The 14,717-nt window shown below is 37.5% G+C and overlaps 1 long non-coding RNA gene across 1 annotated transcript; it reads left to right on the forward strand.

Annotated features, from left to right (window-relative positions):
* The first annotated feature begins 2,017 nt into the window (after positions 1-2,017).
* On the forward strand, positions 2,018-4,603 carry LOC311286505. The gene is made up of 4 exons (XR_014626575.1): positions 2,018-3,333; positions 3,420-3,459; positions 3,570-3,660; positions 4,060-4,603. It is a non-coding gene; the product is annotated as an uncharacterized lncRNA (long non-coding RNA).
* Positions 4,604-14,717: the final 10,114 nt, after the last annotated feature.

A 14,717-nucleotide genomic window follows, 5' to 3' on the forward strand; every position in this document is an offset into this window, starting at 1 on the left:
AAACAAGATGTTTTTTAAATTGAGAAATTGCAAGCAGTGCTTACCCGTGCAAAAGTCACCCGAAAAAAGTCAATGCAACAGAGTTGGGGGTGGTTGCCAGGGCTTGCTAAGTGGTTACTAAGGCATTATTGGTGGTTGCTAAGGTGTTTTTAGCATTTGCTATGCAGTTTCAAGGGTTGCCAGAACATTGCTAGATGGTTGCTAATATGTGCTGTGGGGGGGTTCAGTGCATTGCCATGCAGTTGCTTGCAGGGTTATGAACCATTCCGAATTTAATTGAGAGGGCCTTTAAAGTTCCAGGTCAAATCCTGAATTTAAATTGAATTTGAATTGATGGAACAAACAGAATAAAAAAAGCAAAATAAAACAAAAGTAATCCATTCAAGAAAAGCCAACTTTGTCAAAAACGTATAAAATAATGTTGGATTGTCTTGTTTTTTTTTTTTCAATAGTATGAACGATAATATTGATTTTTGCCTACTGATCACTCTGTCATCAGGTAAAAAAAAAAAAAAAAAAAAAAAAAAAACATAATGCTGGAGGACTATTGAGAATCACCTCTTTGTGACAAATGTTTATTGCTGTCAGTGCAGTTAACTTGATATTTCTCTATGCTGTGAGCCCACACAAGGTCCTTAGAAAGCAGAACGTCTGCTGAACCATCTTTGCAGGACAAAAGGCATTCAGAATTGTTAAGAAACCGGACCAGAGCAAACCTTTTCTCTCCTCTTCAACTCCCTGCACTTTTTTGGACGTTCTGAAGCGGCTGCCCTAAAACGGGGACACCAGATGCTGGAACAAACCGGCCGCTTCATTCTCACAATGCCACAGATTGTTGGTGCCCATTGCTTCAGAGGAGGAGGAAAGGGATAGGGAGAGGGGAGCGATGGGTGGCAGAGATGAGACTCTGCCAAGTGGCAATGCTGCCAAGTGTTGGTCTGGCGATGGGCGGAGCTTGTTACAAAAGGTGGGCGGGGGACATGTTGCAATGTGGAGAATAAAGCTGATTTTTAGAAGGACTGTAGAGGCCATTGGTGGCATTTGGGAGCATCTTATAATAATGTCCACAACATTGCTATTAGAAATTTGTTACTAATAGAAATAATTAGTGGTGTTTGCTAATGCAAGCATCCCTATTACTATAGTAATAGTGCAACAGTCAGGTTCCGGAAGTAAAAACTAAATTAAAAATTAAAAATTAAAATAATTGTATAACAGCGGAATTTGTGGTGAAAAACTACATTATCCATGATTCAGTACAGAACATTCCCAAATATCAGAGAGGCACAACACACCAAAAGATCTCACCCTCCCACTCCCATGAAGCACTGCAAATGACATAATCGAGTTGGTCTTCCTACGCTCTCAAAATATTTCAATACATAAACATTTTGCAATAAACTTGAAATACATTGTTTATTGACATTTTTAAATGCATAGTTTTATATTTCTCCATCATTTTTAACTCGATTATGCTGTTTGCAGTGCTTCATGGGATTGTAGTTCTTTCCCTCACTTAAGCTGTTGAGTACACAGTCCTGTACCTTTGTATTTTTGTCCAATTTTCAAATACTTTTCAAAGTTTGTAATGTTATGATTCATGTCGTAGCTGGTTGGTTTGGTTAATGGCTTACAGCGTTTTGACGAAGACTTTTTTTTTTTTAAATCCCTATGAGAGAAATGAATGGGAAAAAAAATTCTTCTGGAAGCAACACCAATGAAAAAGTGGGTGGACACTGTTGCACTCTATTGCTCATTCATTAGGATCTGGGATTTCAATAAACTCCTAACCCTAAGTATTGAACTTAAGGGTGAGCTCTTTTGACTGTCAATAAGCAACCTCTTAGCAATATTCCAGAACACCCTACACTCAAAAAAGTCAACTAGCCACTTGCTTGATTTGCATGATACAAATATGTCTGATTAATAAGAATATAACGAGTTTACTTCTGTTAAATGATTAATTCTTGTTACTTGTAACTAAATTAATAAATAATTAAATGAATTAGATCAGCACTTGTTGATTCAACGAGACTGAAGCGCTTCATATCAACAATTCTCTCTGGTGAGTCACTGCGCATGCTCAGCACTACGGCGGGAAGTTCGGGCACACGCGAGTCCAGAGACGGCTATAAGTGGAGTTTTTGAGCGGTCTAATTGTTCTGCATCCTTGATATTGAAGGTAAGTACTTGATATGTACCTGTTTGTAATTAATACTGTGGGATTATAGATTAAAAATAAGTTATTAGACACTGTGGTGATGTTTCTGCAGGTTTATTTTCCCATACTTGAAGCATAGGCTATGTTGGGTTCAATCATGTGTCTTCGTCGATACGAGTTTCACCTTAACGTTAATATATGCGCTACAATTTGGTGCATTTCTGTCACAATTCAATGTTAGCTACCCGCCTAACTATTTACTACATAACCCACGTTAAACCTGAACTCTACCTCAACCATGGGAGGGTAAAACAGGAGATAAGGTGAATGCAGAGTCGAACACACTCGTTTTTTTTTTTTTTCTGTTTGTAAGTTAGTGTGACGTTAGCTGGTTTATGCCTAATGTGGCATTTTTACGACATACCCGGGGTATATTTACGTAATCTATCGGTTACATCAGAAACAACAGAAGTTAATGTTGAATGATCAATGTGCACTTCTCATCTATCCTTTCATGTTAACGTTTAGAGCTTTATTTATTTCTCTTTTGAGATTTTGCTGAGAGTGTGCCAACGGAGGGACTGTTGTTGTTAATATCTAAATTAACTAATATTGGCCTGGCCCTTCATGTGTATATCAGAAAAAAATATTACTTTAAACGTTCTGTAACTAGACATTTCTGTCTTTTCAAACATAGTTCCAAAATGCCACATGCTACCCAGTTTATTGAATACAGTATGCAAAAATTGTCAAGTAAAATCTATGATGCAGGCGACCATACATTTGAAATGTCCTAACAAAAGGAATAGTCTATAATTAAAGTCATGATGGAATAGGTTTGCATGGTTTTATTCAGGGAATATGGTTATTAATATAAGTAAAACACTTGATATTTAGTAACAACATGTAGTGGTATTTTCTTTGGCCCAGTTTTTAAAGTCATTCTTTGAAATTAGGAGAATACTGCTTGTGTTATGTGTTTTTCTGTTTTCTGGCCTTAGCATACACATTAGGGTAAATAAGTTGCAGTTTTGCAGATTAACTTTTAGACACTTTTTTTTTTTTCACAGTGAAAATTTTCCTTTTCTTCATACAAAAAAGAAATGCATCACAATATAAAGCTGGCGGCTGGCCCCTTGCTCTTCTGGTGTGAACCTCACCTTTTTTACATGGTAAGTCGTTTTTCTTAACACTCACATACAGTAATGTACATCTAACTATCCTTGATTACTGAACTTTCCTTTTCTTTCTCTTTCAGGGACATGTATGTGGCAGTGTGTTGCAAAGGAGAGTTGTAGGTACAAGTTACTTAAGCATTATAAACTATACCATTGTTTTGTAAGCGGCAATCATTATGTTTGTGTATATTTAAATTTAAGTTTGAGTTAATCTTGTCCCCACCCCACAGGATGACACTGCATACCCGAAGAGCCTGTGTCATCAAGTCTCTGTGCACCTACTTGAAAGAAGACCCTGAAAAACTAGTGAAGGCATATATGGTGAGTTGATGAGAAAATACAGCTTCAAAAGCCCATGCTTTTGTTTTATTGCAGTGCATTATATTCTAAGATGGTTCTAATGTTTTAGCCACCTCATTCATTTAAATATGGTGGCCAAATAAATTATAAAAATCTTATAATATAATGCACTGCAATGACAGCCCAGCACCCACTGTGACCTCAATAATAAACATAGTAGAATTATCACCTTTCTGACAGTTTCAACTTAAAACCTGAGAAATTATAACCTTGTAAATGTAGAATAAATTTTCCTGTATCGGACTGACGTTTACTTAACATGTGTACCTAAAGCGGCCAGTGAGTGTATAATGTGCAATTCTTGTGATCTATATTTGAGCTAATTTTTGTTTGTGATCTTTCATATATTTCGTCCCACAGGATTCAGACATTGAGTCACAAAGTACCTTGGAGCAAACTGTGGGGGAGTGCTGTCTGACAATTACCCAGCAGACATTGGTGTCATAATTGAAGATGTGGAAGTCCTCAGTGAAATTAGTAGCATTGCACAGGCTTGTGCTCTGTTATTTGGACTGATATACTGTTTGAACTTGAGCTCAAATAAAATAAAATAATTTTTTTAAATTGTTTGCATGTTTTCTGTACTTTTTTTTTTTTTTTAGATTACTGAAGTTTTGGTAATGTCATGCTTAAGGCTGATTTATACTTCTGCGTCGGACCTACGCCGGAGTCTCTACGCTATAGACTACGCGTTGGTTTTCATTTATACTTCTGCGTCGTTGTCCACGTTGACGCACAATTACACATGCAGAGGGAGCATGTGAAACCCCAGGGAGTGATCCTAGCAGACCAATCACAGCGCTTGCATCCGCGTAGAGTTGACGCGTTGTTACATTTTTGGAGAGGTGCACGTCAGGGTACGCCGAAGGGTACGCGCGCTACACACAGCCTACGACATAGCTACGGCGTGAGTTCGACACAGAAGTATAAATTGGGCTTTAGTGCCGTCATCTAAAACAAATCTAATTGAAACAAAAAGATAGATATTCATTAAACTACCAAAACCATACATGAACAAGACATTAACTAGTTGATGTAACAAGGCAGAATTTTGTTGAATGGAAGTGCTTTGAGTGAATGAGAATAAATTTGATTAGTCTAACACAATATAAACATTTTGATTCAATTAGTTGTAGAGAAGTTGCATTGACATATTAAAATCATGTTTAACCTACAAATCAATATTGTGTTCAAATAAAATATTCAAAGCTTTCCAAGTTTACTTGATTTGATTAGATGCATAATGGGTGCTACGATTAAATCATGTTCATTCAACAATTTATTTTTTTGAGTGTAGCATTCACTTAGCAATGCACACAAAAACACTCAGAACACCCTATTTAGCAGCATGACAGCAACCACCTTAGCATCATAGCTGCAAGTTTTAAATTGATTTAAAAAATAATGAATTAAACTTTCTAATGTTTTGCCATACAATGTTTTTGGGGGGGATCAGCTAAATTTAAATCTACTGTTTGTTTGTTTTGTGTTTTAGTTGTTCATTTGTAATAAATATAATTGCATTAACTACGTCAACTATGCATACTATAATACATTTTTGTAAGAACCACTTTTGATTTAAAGATATACATATGGCTGCAAAAAAAATAGTTGCAAGATAACTAGCCGAACAGAAACATCAGGTTCAAACGTTAAAGAACTCTGCCTTCATACAGTACATTACAGCGATGGTGCATAACACGAAGGCTAATTCCTCATCTAAATCCTCTGAGTGGTTCTGAAAGGCGTAAGCCCAGACCTGCGGTACAGTGGGACTTATGCAAACGGAGGCCCTGTTCTCTTCCACCCTGCCCTCCCCCCCTCCCCAGCAGCCGTTCAAACCTCTCCATGCTTAGGAAGTTACTTATTAAGAACCAGCGTCAGCATGCAGTGCCAAGCTCCTTTTTTCTCCTCTGCTGCTTTGGCTTCTTTTCCCGTTTCAATACCCACTGTCGTTGCCTTGTGTTTTTTTGGGTTAGGAGGGGCGGTTGAGGGGGGAGTGCATGCTTGGAATGTTAGCAAGCGTTCTATTCACTCTAGGGGAGTGTTGTAGAGCAAAAAAGAAAACGAATGGAAAAAAGCAAGAGAGAGTGGGAGAAAGACAGAGCGAGGGAGGACAAAATGCCCACAACAGACTTGATGTTGATCGCATTAATGCATTGGAGTGCTGGGTATGGTGTAAATGATTGAAAGTGCTTCCAGAACTTTTGCCGTTGGCGTTGACAAAGCCGGCTCTGTTTCCTCCCTCTGCACTGCAACCCCCTCCCCCCGAATGCACATACACACACACACACACACACACACACACACACACACACACACACACACACACACTTGATGGTTGTTTTCTCTCAATGTTTTTTTCAGGAGGGAATGGATGCGGTGCACGGAGAGGGAATAGAGCCAGGGTCTGTCCGCCAGGGATCGAGCCAGGGGCCTCAATCAGGGGAGGGTGTGTTGGGGGACCTTTTCGAGGATGCTGAAGAGTGAGCAAATGAGGCATGGATGGGTCAGATGGGTTGAGAGAGGAACCGGGTTTGACGAGAAGGAGGGGAGATTACAGGTCAGGGCAAAGAGTTGGAATAAATTAAGTTCTACCATGGTACAGAATGGTACATTGTTAGCTCCAACAGACAGACAGCGGACAAACAATCCTAGCTTTGTGTCCGGTACTGGCAGAAGGCAACCTCTCTCTTTTCCCCCTGATTTCTCTCTGGATGAATCCACTTTGGGATCCCGCTGTCTGTTGCTGCATTGCAGCATTATAGAACCAGCTTAACAGAGAAGAGAGAGAAGTCAAATGAAAAAAAAAAATCATCAAAGGTACATTTCTGGTTAGTGGCGTTTAAGGCAGTATCACAGTTACCAATTCATGACAATATTTTTTAAAGCTATAATAACAAAACACTCTAAAAACAACTTAGTACACCTTAGAAATGACATAGCAACACCCTGACAACTAATTAGAACAATACCACAACTACTTAGAATAATGCCATTGCAATAACTCTGAACACCCAGAAACCACTGAGCAACACCCTGGCAACTACCCAGAATTGCATTTTTGTGAGTTTTGCACTTGGAAATACATTCAAAATATATACAAAGCAAGTGCTATGTCTATAAATACTATGCAGTGATGTGCCTTGTTTACATATAATTTGATTTGCATGGTATATGCATGGAGACCGCAGTTTTGGTTTCTGACGACTGAAAATGATAGCAAACTACAACCCGTTATTGTATGCTGTCATCTTTTCCATCTTTCCAGGATGATTATTATCACCACCTCCGCTGTTTTTGCATATCCTATGCAAAATTCACACCAACTGTTGCGGCACGCATGTTTGCACGTTGCTTTCTCAACCTAAGAAGAGTACCTTTATCACACCAATTCATTTGCATTATGGAAAATAACTCGGCGGAGTCAGGCTCTACAAACAAATGTCACTTCAAGGCTGTAGTATGTGTGTGTACATTACGCTACCCCTTCTGTATAAACACATTGTGTCCTTGGACACAGAAGACATGCTGTGTCTAGGTTCGGGGCAAATGGCTTCACCACGTGGAGTCAGTATCATTTACTTGGGATTGTTATTCAGGGAGCGGAGATCCAAATTAGAGAGTTTAAAAGCTGGAATGATATTTCTATCCAAATGTGCACCAAAGATGGCCAACTTTTATGAAATATTGTTCCATGGCTTTCCCTGTTCAGAGATGCTGTACTCATGGAGATAAAGCAAACAAAAGTTTGGGAGATTATTATGCACGCAGTTCGTAAGTTAGAAATTTGTGCAAATCATTTATTTTGTGGTATATCTGCAGGCTTATGGACTCCAATTTTCGTAAAATTGACTTGGACGAACAATGTACAAATGGAGTCTTGACAGTAATATTCCAAACAACTCTTCATGATTTTTTTTTTTTTTTTTTCTGAAATGCACATCTGGTTAACACATATGTTCCATGTTCATTTGCTGCACAGATGAGGCCCTCTGCGTAGCACGTGACAGATGCAAGTCTGAACGCAAATCACAGTTCACACATTATTTATTGCAACCAGCCGTTGGCATATTTTTGCACTGAACTCACTCACATGTGCTTAACATGCGTGAATACGACACACGCAGTTACCGCACTTATTATAGAAAATCTACAACTGAAACTTCCGAATGAGAAAATCACACTTTAATAAGCATTATAGTGGGAATTCTGTGTTTCTAAGCAAAGTAAAAAGCAAAATAACTGTGATGAATATTTCCCTCCAGGGTCTGTGAGTGTCAAAAAAGCATTAACAATGTTCATGGCAAAATAAATAAATACAATAAACTGCTAAATCGAATGGTTATTACAGACTCTTAAAGTTATTTCAACTTTATAGCCTATTTCCCTGCCATTAATCTCTTTGGAAGTAATTCATCTGAACAATATGCTTCTTTTATCTTGACTTTGGTGGAGATGCTGTTAAAAAACTGATAACCCTTTAGCCCTTTTTTAGGGCATTTCCCTTGTCTATTGTCCTAGGCTTGTGTAGCCCAAGGGAATGGCATTGTTTAGGTGAATACAACAAAGAAAAATCCTGCTGTTAACCTTATTCCAACCCCAGTGTGATGAGCACTCTAAGGTCATCGCTGGTGTGTAACTAACCTTTGAGCTAAACAGGCAGATTTGATCAGAAACAACTTGTGACCGATGTCTTGCTTGACCCAAGTCTTTGACGTGGTGAAATAACTTCCATTGATCATCTGATAAGTATGTGGTTGTGTTTTCAAATTAGACACTACAAGCTTTTCTTCATTAAGGGCCGTTGACCTTTTGACCTCGGCACTACATATGCTGAAGCCTTTCTCACCAAAAGCATATGTTGTACGAGAGCTCATTCTTAAAATGCTTTGGGTTTCTCAAGAAACAACAAAACTAGAGGGTTTGTAATCTCGTGGTCCACAAAGACTTACAAGTGATTGAATGTGGGAATCACTAATATAGGCAAGAATAGTTGATCTATATGGTTTTTTTATTGAGTAATAAGGTACATGCAACATTCAAAAGTTTGGGGCGTTTTTTTGTTTGCTTGTTTTTTTTAAAGAAATGAATACCTTTATTCAGCATTATTCGGTATTAAATTGATTATAATGTTACAAAACATATAGATTCCAAATAAATTCTGTTCTTTTGAACTTTCTATTCATCAAATAATCCTGAAAAAAATTAAATCTACCATTGTCTCCACAAAAATTACAAGCGGCACAACTGTTTTCAACATTGATAATAATCAGAAATATTTCTTGAGCAGCTAATCAGCATATTAGAATGATTTCTGAAAGATCATGTGACACTGAAGACTGGAGTAATGATACTGAAAATTCAGCTTTGCATCACTGGAATCAATTATATTTTAAAATATATTAAAATAGAAAACAGTTATTTTAAATTGTAATAATATTTTTTTATCAAAAAGGTTTACAAATCTCACATGCGCCTTAATTACAGACAGCAGCTGTAGATGGGGGAGGAAGACGGGCCAGAAACCGCGGGAAGGCAGAGGGAGGAAGGTGAGAATGGAATTCCTCGGGTGTAGGGTTGAACCTGGAGCTTCAACAAACATGCAAACTATAGAGTGAAAGAAAAAGGAAATATATACCGTATATAAATGTATATATATATACACACCGGTGGTACCAGGCAACTTTGAGCACTGAACTGCTGGCAATTATATTGTTACAGTAACTACAAGGCACAAGCTGATTGGTTCCAGTTCTTCTGAAACCCTCCACCTTCCCCAGCTCCACCTGTATGGATCTATAGATGAAAGTGGTTTGGCTTTTAGCCGTGTTCATCGCCATAGTATCTCACGCTTCACTGCTAACCTGGTCCGGGTCAGGTTATATACCAGGTTAGAGGCTGCAAACCGAACTTGGACCAATCAGCTGTGAGCAAAGTGACACATGTCTGATGCGATAAAGTCACTCCAAATTAAAGGTCACTACATAGCAATTGATTTTTAAAGACAAAATCATCTGGCTTTTAGTAATGCTTCTTTAGAATAATAATTTTGTTTGATATAGATATTATTTATGTTATTATTACTCCCTTAATCGATCACACATGTACAATTTTAGTTTATCAATTATTATTACGCACAGTTTAAATGAATACATATATAAAGGTAATATAAATACGCTTTAGAATCAATAGATACAGCTATAAAATTACTAGCCTACATGTGAGCTTAAATGTTCAATTCTCTCTATACCTTCATCAACTGTATAAACTAACTTCACAACTATAACATGCACTGATATAGCAAGACTTTTTCCTTTTAGGTGTCCTCTTTCATAGACAGCTATTTTCTTCTTGCTGTGTAAATTTGTTTCAATTCTTAATATTTATTCAATCTCGTAATATTCTGCAGAAGAGAGAGGTAAATCACATGAGTCGCAGTTTCACTCTTTCTCAGCATGTGATTGGCTGTTCGCTACTGATGTCACACCTAAACTCCTAAAGGATCAAAGCCTGAGTTAACAGAAAAAGTTGATAATCAGCATCATGGTACCAACAAATCCTGGTTAGATTGGTTTGGTTTTGTCAACTCAAAACTAATCCTGTAACCCTGAGTTTGTTCAACCACCATCATGGTACAGGCCCCAGCTCAACTCTCTTACCAAACAATGCATTTTTTTGGAGGAAGCTGGGGTGTATATAGCTCGATGACAACAGGCTGTGCGTGTCTCAGTGTATGAAGGGTCACAGAGACCCCTCTATGACCAGTCAGCCTGGAGAGCAGGTGGTCCTTATCATCGTCTTTCCAGTTTGACTGGGACACTCGCCACATTGTGCTCCGCCAAGTTTTTAAGCAGCACCTGTGGGATCGCTGGCCCCCCGGCTCAAACATGTGGCGGTGGAGTAGACCTAAGGGGAAGTTGCACAAAAATGTTTTGGAGCATGCAGTTGTGTTTCAGCTGAACTGTAACTGGACAAAATGAACAATAACAAAAGTCATGTATCATTGATTGGAATCAGCCCAGTCTTATTATTTTATTTTTGTTTAAATGTATTTATTTACTTACATGTTGCATTTACATTTATAAATACATTTATTTAAATGTATTTTACTCAATTAATTTGATTTACCTTGGCCCCTAGTAACTGCCTTTTGCATTCGTGTCTCGCACACATGGTTCACAGGTCTGGAAGCATCATCAACTGTGTTTGCACACCTTTGCATAATTACATAATTTGCATATGATTCCTCTTTGATACTACATGTTCTTTGTATTACCACCACAGGGCAGCTATTTTATTACAACACGGAACAGATTTGTGGTATAACTGTTATTAGCACATGTAAATACAAACTGTCACTCTGGAGTATAACATCCAGTATATCTGCAGGCGAAACATATGAAAGAAGTACTGGTCACATCACATTTCATTATCTGCAAAAATCGGTGATTTATGCATCATTTTACTTCAAATGTGTGTGCTATTAAAAAGGATGTCTTCATATAGCTAATTAGAAGCATGTCGATTTTAACTTACTTGCAAGATTACCTTTAAACTGTTGTTTCCCCATGATATTAGTTAACCTGCAAGGAAATCTTACCTTAACATATTTCTGTTTCTATTAAATGTCAAAAGCGAATTTTAGCACAAATAAAAACTTATATTTTAGGACCATTCCTTATGGTCCCATAAGGTTGTCAGCAGAGCTCTAGGGTGTCTTCACCTTTGTAATTCGGTTCTCTTGATTCTTCTTGAATCACAGTCCACTTTATTATATATATTTACTATATCTGTCTATCTGCCTTTGTAGATACTTCCCACTCAGATATGCTAACTAATCTCTAGCATCTCAAAGTGTTGAGATGTTAAGCAGCTTGTTTTCTCCTGGAAGTATTATGCATTCTTCATATCATCGCCACACTTCTGTTAAACATCACACTGTATGGATTGGAGACTCTAATGTTGGTCCAAACGTGCCTCGCTCTTTCACCTTAGCCCTCTGATAAGTGGAAAATTGAGTTGAGGAAATGAAGCCCAAGTTGATTTTGGGTAGTTTAGCACCACTGTATAATTGGTGTTCATTTGGTACCATAATTATGCTCAGGAAAGGACAAAAATAGCCTTACTTGTCAAATTATTAATGGTCCTATAAGTGTGAAGATAAAAGTTCCCCTGTTCAGACCGTGTTTATTAAGAAAACACAGAGGTGGGTTGTGAAGGGTTTAGCCACCAACACCACCGGCGGTACAAGCGAGTCTTTGCCTCGTGTTATGTTCTGCCTCATAAATATTGTTACAAGCCAATGATCAGCATGCAACTTTTAAGTTTCCTGTGTTATTTCAAACCTTAAAAAATAAGTTAAATTCAGAGAGTGTAAATCTGATTGATGTTCATAAAATAAAATAAAACACTAGGGCTATTAATATTTTAATTATTATAAGATAGATAGATAGATAGATAGATAGATAGATAGATAGATAGATAGATAGATAGATAGATAGATAGATAGATAGATAGATAGATAGATAGATAGATAGATAGATAGATAGATCTATTTTTGGCAAATGTAAAGGCCCTTGCGTTACTTATATGAAAAGGTAACTCAGATATTTTGTTGTAAATTTAAAAGGAATTAGTTACTTCACTAGTTACTTGAAAAAGTTATCTGATTACGTAACTTGTAACGTTTTTACCCCAAGACTTTTATTAAAACTCTGGACGTTTTTAAACAGATATCAAGTCTTCATTTGAAATAACGCTTACTTTACTAGTTAATGGAAAAAGTAATCTGATTAAGTTACTTGTGTTACTTGTAATACGCATTACAAGTAACACAAGTAACTTAATCAGATTACTTTTTCCATGTTACCCCGAACACTGCTACTTTATGTTGGCACTGGACTTTTATTAAAACTGGACTTTTTTTAACAAATATCAAGTCTTCATTTGAAATAACGCTATACATCTAAAGTTGCATGATTTCATCTAAGATAGAGCGAGTATTAAAAATAAGAAAATAGAGTGCTGTAACACCGAATGAGCATGAAAACATTTCCTGGTTTTCTGAGACAGTATAAGAGAATAACTACACAAAAAGCCGCCATTGGTCAGTATTTACTTTCACACTATACTCACAAAGTCTTTTTTGTCTCTCTATAAAGTCGCAAACTGGGTTGTGGTGAAGTGTGAGTCAATAAATGGGGTAAACGGAAGGGTTTTCACGTGTGTTTGTGAAATATCACACCCGATAAAAAAGCAATTCATAAACTTTCTGGGAAATGAAAGTGGATGTTGGCCATTACAAAGCTGACCACTGGAGCACTGTCTCTGAAAGAGGGGGTCCATACACTGAAACACAACATAGCAGCTATTAAATAAAGAAATAATGAATGTTTCTGATTCATCATTCACATCACTGACTATAAGCTACCATGTTCGCTATAGATATCTGCACTGACAATCATCAATAATTAATACTTAAATTGTTTGTAATTCATCTTTCATGTGACTCATATAATGGCTTACATATTTATAATGACTTATAAGTGTATTATTATTATATATAAAAGCTTATAACAAATCCATCATGACTTCTAATACATTTGACATTTTTAATACGTATGTTATGCATTACAGTAATTACATATTCACGATTATGCCTTACATTTGAATAGTAACAGGTTTCATGTGTTAAATATTATAATGTATAATAATTGTGTGTAGAATTATTAATGAAACCATTTAATGCATTGTTATATACAGGCTTTGACCAGTGTTTTTACTCCAAAGTGAACTACTCAATTAATTTAGTACAGTGGTTCCCAATTCCAGTCCTCGTGACCCACTGCTCTGCACATTTTGTAGGTCTCTCTTATCTGACACACTCAGTTCAGTTCATGGAGTCTCTCCTAATGAGCTGATGATCTGGTTCAGGTGTGTTAAATAAGGGAGACATACAAAATGTGCAGAGCAGTGGGTCACGAGGACTGGAATTGGGAACCACTGATTTAGTATATGAAGGTTCATGCCCTGAAAGTGTGAATATTTAGGTCTCATTGTATTCCCCGATACTTTTCCCATTCAATTTGGGACCTTTAATGAATAACAGTAAACTTTACGTATAAAGTGCAAACCAAAAGAGCATAAACGTATAACTCTTTTTGCATATATACCGCATCTGCTGAACCAACCAAACTGTAGCCATTACACTGCTTACAAACAAAGAAACCATGTTGAATGAGCTACAGGATTGTGGTTTCTACTGTGGATTTGGCCTCCACCGATGATTCATTGTTTCTGCTAACATATACCGCACCGCTAAGTTGTTATACAGCCCTAGACACATCTCACAATGAGGTCAAACAATATTCATTTGTCCTCTTTGTCAATACCACAATGCCTGGCGAGTGGGAGGTTTGTGGCAAAGGTTAACCAGGTGGCGTCTTCTAAACAGTGTAAATGTTTACAGACGTTACGGTCTGTTCGCTTGGCATTATTAGGGCATGTACGCTTAACAACACACGGCTGAAATGTTATTCCATTATCGGATTATTTCGCTATTTTATGTTACTATTTTGTCCTAAAGATGACCCAGCTCGACCCAAGCGCGTTTGTATCCCCAGAAGTAAGAAAGAAGTAATTGAAGAGAGGCAGGGAAAGTTGTTTTTCTTGGGACAGCTGCAGCGAGCTGGTCTGCACTGTCTGTATCAGATGTCCCCCCACACATCCTAATACAAATATTGTGCAGCAGTTGCCATGGTCACGACCAGGCAACAGCTGGCGGGATTCAGTTCACCTAGAACCTGTTCCTGTTGGCGTGACTCCAGGCGCTCCGAGCTGGAGCTTCTTACCACTGAATAGGAGATTCCACGGAATATTTGTTCTGCTTTTCAATTTTTTCCCCCATGTTTTTCTCGTACACCGTCTCTAAATGCCTCCTGCTAATGTCTCTCTCTCTCTCTCTCTCTCTCTCTCTCTCTCTCTCTCTCTCATATATATATATATATATATACACT

The sequence above is a fragment of the Rutilus rutilus genome (assembly GCF_951802725.1).
Source record: "Rutilus rutilus genome assembly, chromosome: 2".
Classification (NCBI taxonomy): Eukaryota; Metazoa; Chordata; class Actinopteri; order Cypriniformes; family Leuciscidae; genus Rutilus; species Rutilus rutilus.